The sequence below is a fragment of the Wyeomyia smithii genome, chromosome 1 (assembly GCF_029784165.1).
Source record: "Wyeomyia smithii strain HCP4-BCI-WySm-NY-G18 chromosome 1, ASM2978416v1, whole genome shotgun sequence".
Lineage (NCBI taxonomy): Eukaryota > Metazoa > Arthropoda > Insecta > Diptera > Culicidae > Wyeomyia > Wyeomyia smithii.
In genome coordinates this window covers 172987506-172999579 of record NC_073694.1, presented here as the reverse complement: position 1 = coordinate 172999579, position 12074 = coordinate 172987506, and the positions used below count along the sequence as shown (strand labels likewise).

Below are 12074 nucleotides of genomic sequence, written 5' to 3'. Positions count from 1 at the left end.
CCCGCCTATTGGGACCGATACCAGTAAGGTTACAATTATGGTATACTGGTCGCTGTGTTTTAGGATTTTGAGATGGAATATGGTTTTATACCACGACGTTTATAACCACTTTGGTTAGTTCATATCGATGGACCCCTCGGGCACAAATCGATTAAACGGTTTTAACATAAACTGAGTCTGTTCAGCTTAACCGACCGACAAACGTACTAGAGGATCTCCGGGGGAAGCGGCCCCAGGAAAGTTTAACGAGGGCGGTTGTTCGAAGACAACCCGCAGGCTGGCCCGTCAGCTCATCCAGGTAGGGAACCGACGAACTGTGAAGCCACGGGCGCAGGTGAATGGACCATCGTGGTGGACAAAAAGCGGCAAAAGCGGGAATGACTCGCGAATTGCGGCGCAAAAACCGCAGGATTCGAACAGAAGGAACAAGGGCGACGCGCTCATTTTTAAGACGGATGCGTCTAAATACGCTGTAGTCTTAAAGGCCATGAGATGCGAGCCCAAGCACAAAAACCTCGGCGCGGGTGTCAGGTCAATTCGTCGGTCCCGTACCGGCGAGATGATCTTTGAACTCCGCAAAGAGGCGAAAGGCAAGGGTTGTGCCTATAAAAAGGGCGGCCCAAGAAGTGTTAGGCGAGAATGCTCAAATCCGAGCTCTTACCCCAGAAGTGACTCTACAGCTCAAAAACCTGGATGAGATTACCGAAGGGTGCGACAAAGCACAAGCTTAGAAGCGGAAGTGTGGAGTGGTGGTGAGCGCGGAGGTAGTACATCTCCGTAGGGGCCCGGCAGGGACCCAGGTTGCTACCATAAAGCTTCCGCTAGCCCTGAAGAAGGCCACGTTGAAGGTGGGTTGGGCATCCTGACCAGAAACGGTAACTGGGTATCGGACAAGTCGAAAGACAGGTCCCCGGTTCAGGAGCTTGTGTCAACCTCCAGCGTGATAGCCAAGGTGGATGCAGTATTCTACTGCAGTTGCTATGCTCCGCCAAGTTGGTCTACCGAAACGTTCGCACAGATGGTCGACCAAGCAACCGTGAAACTGACGATACTAGGGCCGTTGGTGGTTGCGGGTGACTTTAACGCTTGGGCTGTTGAGCGGGGAACCACACCCGGGTGCGGATCATCTAAATTTGGGGTCGTCATGGGCGTGCAAGGCCACGATGCCTAAGTCTCGTCGGCCTAGGGAGGGTAGACCACCGACATATTGGTGGAGCGAAACGATAGCTGGCTTACGTAGTGCATGCCTCCGCGCAAGACGGAGGATGCAACGCGCGCGTTCCGATGAGCAAAGAGAGGAACGCGGTGCCGCATTCTGATCCGCTTAGGCAACGCTCAAAAGCGCAATCAGAGCCAGTAAACGAGCCTGTTTCGAACGACTATGCGCCAGTGCCAATTCGAACCCGTGGGGTGACGCCTACAGGATCGTTATGACCAAGTCTAGAGGTGCGCTAGCCCCGGCTGAACAATCACCAGCGATGCTAGAAACGATCATTCAGGACCTCTTTCCAAGCCACGAACTGGCAGAGGCAGATGGAAGCGGAAGGAAGGTGGAAGCGCCAGAGGCTGGTGCTGTTGCCGAAGGCCCATCGGCATACGGTGGATGCAATTCTCTCCGTCACCAGAACGGGGTTGCAATCCAACGTAAGAAGAGGGGCATTCGTTATTGTGTGATCATCACGCTTGACGTGAAGAACGCGTTTAACAGTGCCAGCTGGGACTCCATAGCCTTAGCGCTACAGAGCCTCAGAGTGCCGGCGCCGTTGTACAAGATTCTGGGTAACTCCTTTCAGAATCGAGTGCTAGTGTACAACACAAACGAAGGTCAGAAAAGCGTCCCAGTCACCGCAGATGTACCGCAAGGTTCCATCCTGGGGCCGGTATTGTGGAATGCCATGTATGGCGACGTGTGAAAACTTACTGGTTGTGAGCTTCGCCGACGATATAACTCTCGAGGTCTATGGCGAGTCAATTAGAGAGGTAGAGTTAAAGGCCGCGCTATCCATACGCGTAGTGAAAGATTGGATGCACTCCAGAAAACTGGCGCTAGCTCCAGTCCATAAGACAGAGGTTATCGTTGTAAATAATAGGAATTTGGAACAGGAAGCATCGATCAGTGCTGGGGCATGCACTATCGCCTCAAAACGTTCCTTGAAGCTTCTGGGGGTTATGATCGATGGACAAGCTCACGTTCGGGAGTTACATCGATTATACCTGCAAGAAAGCTTCCCTGGCTGTAGCGGCATTATCCCGCCTGATGGCAAACAGCTCAGCGGTCCGTGACAGCAGGCGCAAAGTCCTTGCTAGCGTGACTACGTCTAAACTCGTGTGGTCCAAGGTTTTGGGTACCTCGTACCATCGCGGAACACTCGAGAGTACGTACAGGCTTATGTGCCTAAGGGTCGCATGTGCATACCGAACAGTGTCGTACGAGGCGGTTTGTGTATTGGCTGGCATGATGCCCATCAGCATCATCGTCAGAGAGGATGTAGAGTGCTTCAACCAACGTGACACGAGGGGTATACGCAACACCATACGGTCATCTTCAATGGCTAGGTGGCAGCGGGAGTGGTCCAACACTACAAAAGGTAGATGGACACACCGACTCCTTCCAGAGTTAGCATGCTGGATTAATAGGCGCCATGGGGAAGTAACCTTCAATCTGACACAAATCCTGTCAGGCCATGGCTGGTTTGGGAAGTACCTGCATAGGTTCGGGTATGCGGAGTCCTCTACGTGTCCCGCAGAGCATGTGTTCTTCACATGTCCGCGTTTCGAGCGGATAAGGCACGAAATGCTGGCAATAAGTGGAACGGACACCACGCCAGAGAATATTGTGCGAAGGATGTGCGAGAATAGGGAACTCTGGAGTGCGGTCATCAAGGCTGCATCACAGATCGTAAATGTTTTGCAAGGCACCAATCGACGGGAAACCATCGACATGCCCCAGTCAATAGCTCAATAACTAACTAGCTAACTAGCTAACAAGCTAACTGACTGGCCTGAATAGGTTTCTCTGCTACCCAGAGAGGCCCTCTCCTTGAAGTAATGCCTAACGGTGGTCCCGGGGAGACCAAGGGCTGTTGCTGTCCAGCTTAAGGTTGCTCAGCATGGGTAAAAGCAGACTATCTTGTGTGTACAAAGGTGCACTTCGAAAGTTAAAACCGGAAAAAAATTAAAGATTATAGCTATTCAACCAATTTTGACAGTTCAATTGAAGATACTACCACTCCAATATCATTTGTTTTGGGTCAAAATAATTTCGACCACGTTTTTGCAGCTTTGGAAATAACCTTTGGAAGCACCACCTTAAACTTTAAAATAACGTCTTGAGTTGATTGCCAGTCTCCAGGCATGATTTTAGCTCCGAAAACATCCATATTGGGTGGTATTTGGCCATTTTAGGTTGTTTTCTGTAAACCAGAAGCTGCAACCAACTTGAATTGCAAAATGGCGTCTGAACTCATCATCACATAATCTCGAATCCGAAAAATTTTGTGCTATTCAGACATTTTCTGGACGTTTTTAAGAAACCGGAAGTCCCTATCTTGAACTTCAAAATGGCACCCGAAGTTGATTTTCGGTCTTTGGGTATCATATTCTGGTTTCAAATATATCCATATTGAAGGGGGTGGGATTTGTTCAATAATTTTATACTGTTTCCTAGGAATCGGATGCTGCAGCCATGGATTTATAAATGAAGTTTGAGGTAATTTTTGATCTCTGATTATCATCTCGGTTTCTCAAATACCCATATTGGATAGTATAAAACCTCATTTCCGGCTCTAAAAACAGCATAAAAACTAAATTATTATAGCTAGTAGAATAAAAAGGATAATTAATAAATACCATTTCGTTTCTTGGAATGTTCTTTACTCAGTGATGTATAGCTCTTTACTGTAGGGCCACTTCCGGGAAATTAGCTGTGATAGTCAGTATTTAGACGGTTTGCCTATCTATGAAATATTTGAGCTTAAAACCGTATTCCGAGTTCTAGTTTTACGACTACCAGCTACGTTTTGGTGAGTAGTAGAAAAATATCTGCTACTTCAATTATATGATTTGCGGGCGCTAAACAGTGCCATCAATATTTCATAAAAATGACACAGGCAAGTTGAATCATATCTAATCATATCTAATTGTCATTGACCTTTGATCAGGGATGATTCTAATTCCCTTGTTATTTATTCACACACACTGCAAGCAGCCAAACAACACATATTACAAGTAAACACAAGCTGCCAGCACACGCAAAACCAACTGTTAGCAGTGGGCAAACGGCTGCAAGCGAACGCACCACATCCAGGCAAAAACACTAACATGTGCGGACATGTTCAGCAGTACTGTGCAGTGAGGCCCGTCGGTTTATTCTGTTGATCCGTCCTCTATGGAAGGCTGCGAAAGAATTAGCGGGATTTAAGACAAAAAACAAACAAATATTCATATTTGAAAACGCCGTCTACTAAATTCCGACTTACTGGCTGGTCGGTCCAGTTTCCAGCAAATCATTCTCTTGCCACAGTGATCGGATAAACAATGAAGTCTTAATTCCTGCATGTTAGCTTTTACACGTGACTACTGAGAGTTATTCTTCTGGTGGGCGTATCATTCGAGTGAGCAAAACAACAACAAATCGTTTACAAATCGCTCGTAAACTTTAGTGTTGGCTGGGTTTGATTTAGACAATCGATGCTATTTATCAATTTCTCAATAGTGTATCTCAATCAATCGATTGTTTCTGTTACAGGAACTCTACCAGAAAAGAATTTCTGATTGGTTGATTCCAAAACTCGAGAATCTGATAAGAAATGACGGAAATATAGGCGCTCCATGCTAGATTCTCAAATTGCGCCCCCAGTTTCAAGACAAAAGTAGTCCTACGTCAAAAAAACGAAAACAAGATATAAAATATTACCAGCAAAATGAGAAAGAAGAATAGAAAGAGCATGCAAATTGCTCCACGAAAATATAACTTAAAGATAAATGAAAATTATTTTCATAAAAAATGAAAAATTCAAAATGGAAAAGTTATCTTGTACCTTCAGATGAAAATCAGGTATGAGAAATGAATATTTAAATTAGGAAAAAAAAAACTATGAAGAGCACATTTATACAAATAAAGTAATCAAACATCTCCAATCCAGTTATTACATGTCTAATTCAGAAACTTGTTGTAAAAACAACAGTCAAATTTCAAAATAGCTGAAAACCTAAGCGCAAACAACTAGAACTTGTAACAAGAAATTTAAGTTTGGAATCTAAGACCAGAAAAAAATTAAGATATAAAATCGGAATTTCCTTTATAGTAAAATCGGAATTTTCTTTATAGTTATATAAAAGAGAAGTTTTGTATGTATGTATGTATGTATGTATGTATGTATGTATGTATGTATGTTCCAGCATAACTCTCGAAGGCCTGAGCCGATTTCTACCAAACTTGGCATACGTGTTCTTTGTACAAAGGAAGTGGTCATAGAAATATTGGATAGGGGGAGGGGTCACCCTTGAAGAAGGAGGGGGCTAAAAGTAAAAAAATTTCATACATAATGGAAACCTTGCATTGAAATTTGATGATTTTCAGGTTCTTGGTCATATTTGGAGGCCGGAAGTTGATGTCCAGAGACCGAAACATGATGTTCGATGCCATTTCCAATCCAAGATGCCGACTTCCGGTTTTTGGGAAGCCATTTAAAACTGTGGAAAACGCTCACAAACCTCCCATTGTTGGTATTTTCGGAGCAAAAATGACTCTTAAGAACCGGTTATCGGTGTCTGACGATACCTTGAAACTTGGGTTGCCGACTTCCGGTTTCTGGAAATCTGCGAAAATTAATAATTGTGTTGTATACTTGGCAATATGGGTATTTTCGGAATCGGAATGACGTCGTCATACGAAAATCGATCATATATTTCCAAATATTGGCCTTTTTTGAAACGTAGTGACGTTTGTTTGCAGCCGAAAATCGGTTTTCGTGCAAATGTTTCTAGAGAAGTGTTTCAAAGCATCCAACCTGCTTTAACCCGTATTTGGAACGATTTCTTGGCATATTTCTTGCATAATTTAATAACGGAGAGTCCAATCTAGCGTTTTGGATAATAAATATGTTTGGAACAGTTGCTGAAGCTCAACTATTACCGAATAAAAATTTGGTTGAGAGCATCGATCAAATAAGATAAGAGCTTCTAAAATCCAGCTATTTATTTAAAAAAAAGTTTTGTATGCATGTATGTATGTATATTCCAACATAACTCTCGAATGACTGTACCGAATTTGACCAAACTTGGCATACGTGTTCTTTGTACAAAGGAAGTGGTCATAGAAATAAACTAAGGTCGCTTTCTACGCGGGTTATTTTTACGTGGATTCCGGAATTTACGCGGTTTTTTACGCGGCACGTATCCCCCGCGAAAATAGCGACTTTGGTGTATTGGGAAAAGGAAGGAGCAACCCCTAAAGGAAGAGGGGGTCTTAATTGGTTAGAAAATCAAGTTTTTTCATGCATTATTGGAACTTTCTGAATGAATACGATAGTTTTTAGCTCGGACCGGAATATGATGTCCGATGTTTTCCTAAAACAAAGATGGCGACTTTTGGTTTCTGGGAAGCTGTATATAACTGTAGAAAACGTTAACAAACCTCCAAACATTGGTATTTCCGGAAACAGGATAACCTTTAGAAAGCAGAAATAAAAGTCCAACGACATTTTCTAAATTCAATATAGCGACATCCGGTTTCAGAATTTTATGAAAAACGAATATATGCTCTGCAATATGTATATTTTCGATATCAAGATGAGGTCCAGAATCCAATTATTCCTGTCCGGCGCAAATTTTTAAATCGTGCATGGCGGATTACATTTTCTGGAAAGGTTACTAGAATACAGAAGAAGGCTTCGACGTAATATTGAAACGTTGTTTTGAAATCAATTCCGTGATTTCTGCTTTCTGTCAAGCTGTGTAAAACTGAGTAAAATGGTTAACTAATGTCAATATTTCTAGAAAAAGAACTTTGTTTAGAAAACGGGCGTCCAACTCTATTTTCAAATCCAAGAAGAAAAATATCCAAATACTCCCTGATATTAGGTTCATAGGTCAGAGCTGACTCCCCAAAACCGAAAATTGGTGTCCGAACGTTTGGTATAGTGAGGGTTGTTTTTCTGCATTAGAAGTTATTCAAAACTTGAGGAAAAAGTGGAGATAGTCCCCGTATCTCCAAATTTTTAATTAATTCATAAAGACTGATGTTCAACTATAAGGATGATATTGATATTGTTTACACAAAAAAGTAAAGAGAGAAGACATAGCAAGCAATAATTTTAACTATCAGAGGTGAGCTTAGGCTATTGTTTTTTTATTTCAGTGTAATTTGAGTTTATTGTAAGTTAATCGATACCGTCGAAGATGCTGATGAGGCAATCCATTTTCCAACGGAATTTTTGAACTCACTCGACCCAGCTGAAATGCCTCCGCATCGATTGTTAATCAACGAAAAAGGTGGTATATAAGGAAGTTTCTAACTAAAATAGAAATATTATTTGAAATGATGGGTTGGTAAAAATATATCGAAATATAGGAAATTATAGAAAAAACAGAAATTTTTACACGAGCAAGACCGGGTACATTCTGCTAGTCAAAATGATAACTGCATGGATATCGATAACGCAGGTTTTCCCCTAGAACTCAAACTGGAAAATATGAAAGATTATAGCTTTTTAACCATTCCTGGGAATTTTGATGCTTTAGCTCTAGTTAGCTCGAAGTGCGCCAATAGGCCGCAAAGTTTTTGTTCAACAGGTTCGTCGTTTCTTGTTTTTTTGTGTGTATTGCTACGGAAAAATTTGGTTTAAGCCTCTGTAGACTTTACACATTTCCAACTTGCCTAGGAGCACCAAAATTTACAGGAACGGTTAGAAGACTGTATCTTGTTTTTTTTTACGGTTTGAGCTCCAGGAAAAACCTTTGTAGCCAGTTGATTCGACAAAAAGGAAGACACTAGATGTAAGTTATTTCACTGATTGGAGACTCTATTTTCCTTCCTCTTCTTTTAGAATGAGCTGCCATATAAACAAAACACGCATTTCTGATTAACTTGAAAACTAATCTAGCATATGGAATCAAATTCGGCATGTGGAGGTTTTTGGAAGTAAAAATATTTCTATGGTGGTTTAATACCCCTTCTTTCTCAGGAAAGAAGGGTCCCTTTCTGCATACCTCAAGAACCAATAAAGCAAATGACACCAAAATTGTCAAGTACAAGTTTTTGGGAGCATGAAATATTTCTATGGTGGTACGACACTCTTCTCTCCGCTTGAAATGAGGGGTTTCAGACAAATGACAATGCGTAGAGTCTTTTGAGCCTCCAAAGAAATTTTGAAGTAGAATACTTCTCTCAGGAAGTTCGGCTACATAGGGATGTGGAATGAAAATCTAAAACCGAAAAAAGTGAAATATATGTCCAATTTCAAATGCTAATAAATCGGTTAGTATTTGATGGATTTCTTTAGTTCTTGCAGCAATAGATTGGAAAATCTTCTAAGATTCTTCCCAAAAGAAGATAATTATGAATATTGAAAATAGTCAAGCCTTGTCAAAACGAAAAATTCGACCTCTGATTGGTCGTTATATGATTGCTTCCCAATCACGTGACAGAATCATATACCTTGCAATTGAAAACATGCTATTTGGCTTATGTGAGAGCCTGTTTCAGCCGAAGCCGCTTATAATAGTTCCAGACAACGACAACAGCAGTCGTCCTCCCTTAGTAGCAGCACTAGCAGTGCAGTAAATACCAGCGATGGCGTAAAGCGGCCACAGCTGTGGCGTAGCAATGGATAGCGCACTAGTTGCAGCGGATCTCAGCATCGATAGCGGCTGATGCAGTGAGGCACTTTAGTGAAATGCAGTCTCTGTGCGATAGTGGGCACTAGTAAATGCATTCAATGAAAAGTTGACTCATTTTGACAACACGTGAGCCGTCTAGTTTTAAGTGTTATATCAGCATTTCACTGTTTACTTTATCACAACGAACACTTTGTTCGCTCTGTCAGTGATAATGCAAAGATGTAATCGGCATCTTATCCGATACTAAATTAAACAACAAATTGTCCTTTACAGGATGAAATAAAAACCTGATGATTAAAGCGTTAATGTTTCCTCTTGAGTTAATTTACATTTTTAAACTTGTAAAAGTTATAAATTTTACTTTATTTCCGTGTGTCAGAACGTACTGAATTATCTTTACCTTCAGTCAGAAGCACGACATCCGAAAAAATTTCATCTCAAAATTTAAAAATTGTCGAGCCCCAACCATGACAAGCAGCTTACTATGTTATTGAAAATGTTCAATCCTCGTTAAAGCGTAAAATTCGATTGATCTGATTAGTCAACGTTTATTTACTAGAAAAATGACTGACACGCAAGCAGCCGGGTTAACTTTCTTGTAAAAGTATTCTACTTCAACCTTGCGGTCGTGGCTTTGCACACAACCCTCCTGTTATTTGCCGTAAGCAAACTGGAAGCGACGAACACGGCGAGCATTGACTCTTTGGCCTTTTGACGCACTTCCAAGCCGGCTAGCTTGAGAATAAGCTAATAGGCTGTATTCCATTTTTTTTCTTTCGGTTTTGTCGACCAGTAATTAGTTACCGAATACAAACTGATAAAAAATTAAATAAAAAAAAAAATAGACGGAATCATGCAAGGACAAATATTTCGTACCCGAACATACACAAAAGGGAAAGAAAAAAATAATAGTTCGAGTCAAATTGGTAACTTTAACTTAAGAAATGTTAATTTGGGAAATCAAAAAGTGTTTTATAACAAATATCCGTTAGCAGACAAAAATCGACAATTCAGAACAAAATTCTGAAATAGGGTATCGAAAAAATTCGAGGGAAGAGAGCCAGAACTAGAAAACGATCACAAAAAAAGCTCTAGAAAAATTGATGAAAAAAATTTATTAATAGGTTTTTTTAGGTCATGGAGACGAATGGTCATTTTGTACCATGAGTATTGCTAGGAACTACCATCCGCCCCCATTTTGATCTCAAGAACTCGTTAATAAGTTTTTAAATTAGTTTATTCAGATGACATAACCAAGATTAAAGCAAATGACGCCAATCCTAAATCAAAATATCTAAAAACAAGAACAAAGAATACTGAAGTTAGGGACCAAAGAATTTGAAACATTCTATTTGAGACGAAAGATTTTTTGAAGTTGCTTTCCAAGTTTGTTTTTCTCAAATAAAAGCTTTTTTACTTTTTATATGTTGGATAATCGACAGTTTTCAGTGAAAACTAGAATCAAAAGGCAAATATTTCCAAACGTTTCGATCACTTCATTATATTTCTTTAGGTCATCTTCAGCGGATTTTATCGAGCTGCTTAACTGCCCGGTATAACCTAGAGTTTGTAGCAAAACCCGCTGAAGATGACCGGAAACATATATAATAAAGTAGGTCAAAAAGCTCGGAAATATTTGCCTTTTGAGTTTATTTTAACATATATAAAATCAAGCGGTGATGGTCTCAACCAGACTTCCTGAAATCTCGCTCGCACAAAGAAGAGACAGTGTGCTTTGCGCTACAAGTCTCGTTTCTCATTCAGTCGCTTCGTGCTGTGTGCAGCGTGCGAGCGAGAAAACTTACCATTCGTACGAGCCATGTCTCGTCGCATGGGAATTTTTATTGCGACGTACACGAAGATATCTCGTCTCTCAACTTAACGAGTGCGGTGCATGGGCGTCGCGTACTTGAGACAGCTTGCGTGCAAATTCTCGTGAGCTCGTCTCGCGAGCTTGCCTCGCATGTTGCTTTGTGCTAATGGTGCGAGAAGGAAATTGATTTTGCGCAGAAGGAAACAGGCAGGGCATTTTATGTTTTTTTCATTTACGGTGTTATAGCAGCATGCATCAAAACACCGTTAGAATTATCAATGATATAACCTAGTTCATTCATTTATCAATTCAAAATTCTATGATTAATTCATCCGACTTTTGTTAACATGAAATAAGAACGTTTTGTTACTATACTTATTATGCTAACGGTACGAAAATGCACCGGATGCAGAGTGTTACGTTGGTTAACAGAAGTGTTCCTTTCGTCGGTTTAGATGTCATTGACTATATTATGATAGAACTCTGTTTTGTAGTTCTAAGGATAAAAAATGTGGTTTGAAATTACAACATAAGTTTTTCGGGAGTTAAAAATAGTAAAACCATTGAAATTGTTCATATTTTCTAGTACATGTTGATGTTGGATAGAATTTTCGAATTGAGTACACTAAAGTCGCTTTTTATGCGGGGGATACATGCCGCGTAAAAAACCGCGTAAATTCCGGAATCCGCGTAAAAAAAAACCCGCGTAAATTCTGCAATCCGAGTGAAGAGGAACCGAAATCTGCAAGAAAAAAAAATACCGCGTAAATTCCGGAATCCACGTAAAAAAACCGCGTAAAAGCGACCTTAGTGTATAGCTATTGCAAATCAGGTTCTGAAGGTTCGTGATAATCTGATCGTAGTAATATAGTTTTATGAATTCTTCCGATTAATACACCTTCAGAAGGGTCTGACGGCATATATCGTATGTAGGTACGTTAGGCAGCCTATACACCAGAGAGACGCAGAGACACTCACCGTTAAGGCAACTGTCAACATCAAAACGGATAACGGCAATGCAAAATTATACAGCTCGCCCGTTTTGATATTGACAGTTTCCTCAACGGTGAGTGCTTTGTCATTTCTCTAATATACAGTTTCACTAAGGTACAGTACGGGCGTCTCGCTCAGTTCGTAAAGCGATAAGACAACGTGTGGTGCGCCGCAGTCTCTTACCGAAGAAAAAAAAAGAAAAGAAACCTCTCGTCGTTTCAGCGCGTGTACAGGAAGTCTGTGTACACGAGAAAGTCTCACGAGCTGTAGCGCACGAGCTGTATCAAGTATGTACAGTACGGGCGTCTCGCTCAGTTCGTAGTGCGATGAAATTATGCTATAATATATGCTATAATGAGTCTTCAGAAAAAAAAATTGTAAAGAATGTTGTGAAAAATACACATTCTATACCATATACCATCTGACA

At 40.9% G+C, this 12074-nt stretch overlaps 1 protein-coding gene across 6 annotated transcripts in view; it reads right to left on the bottom strand.

Annotated features, from left to right (window-relative positions):
- The window catches only part of LOC129732015 (translational regulator orb2-like), an 815319-nt gene that overhangs the window by 614419 nt on the left and 188826 nt on the right, over positions 1–12074 (bottom strand). The gene's annotated exons all lie outside the window — the stretch shown is intronic.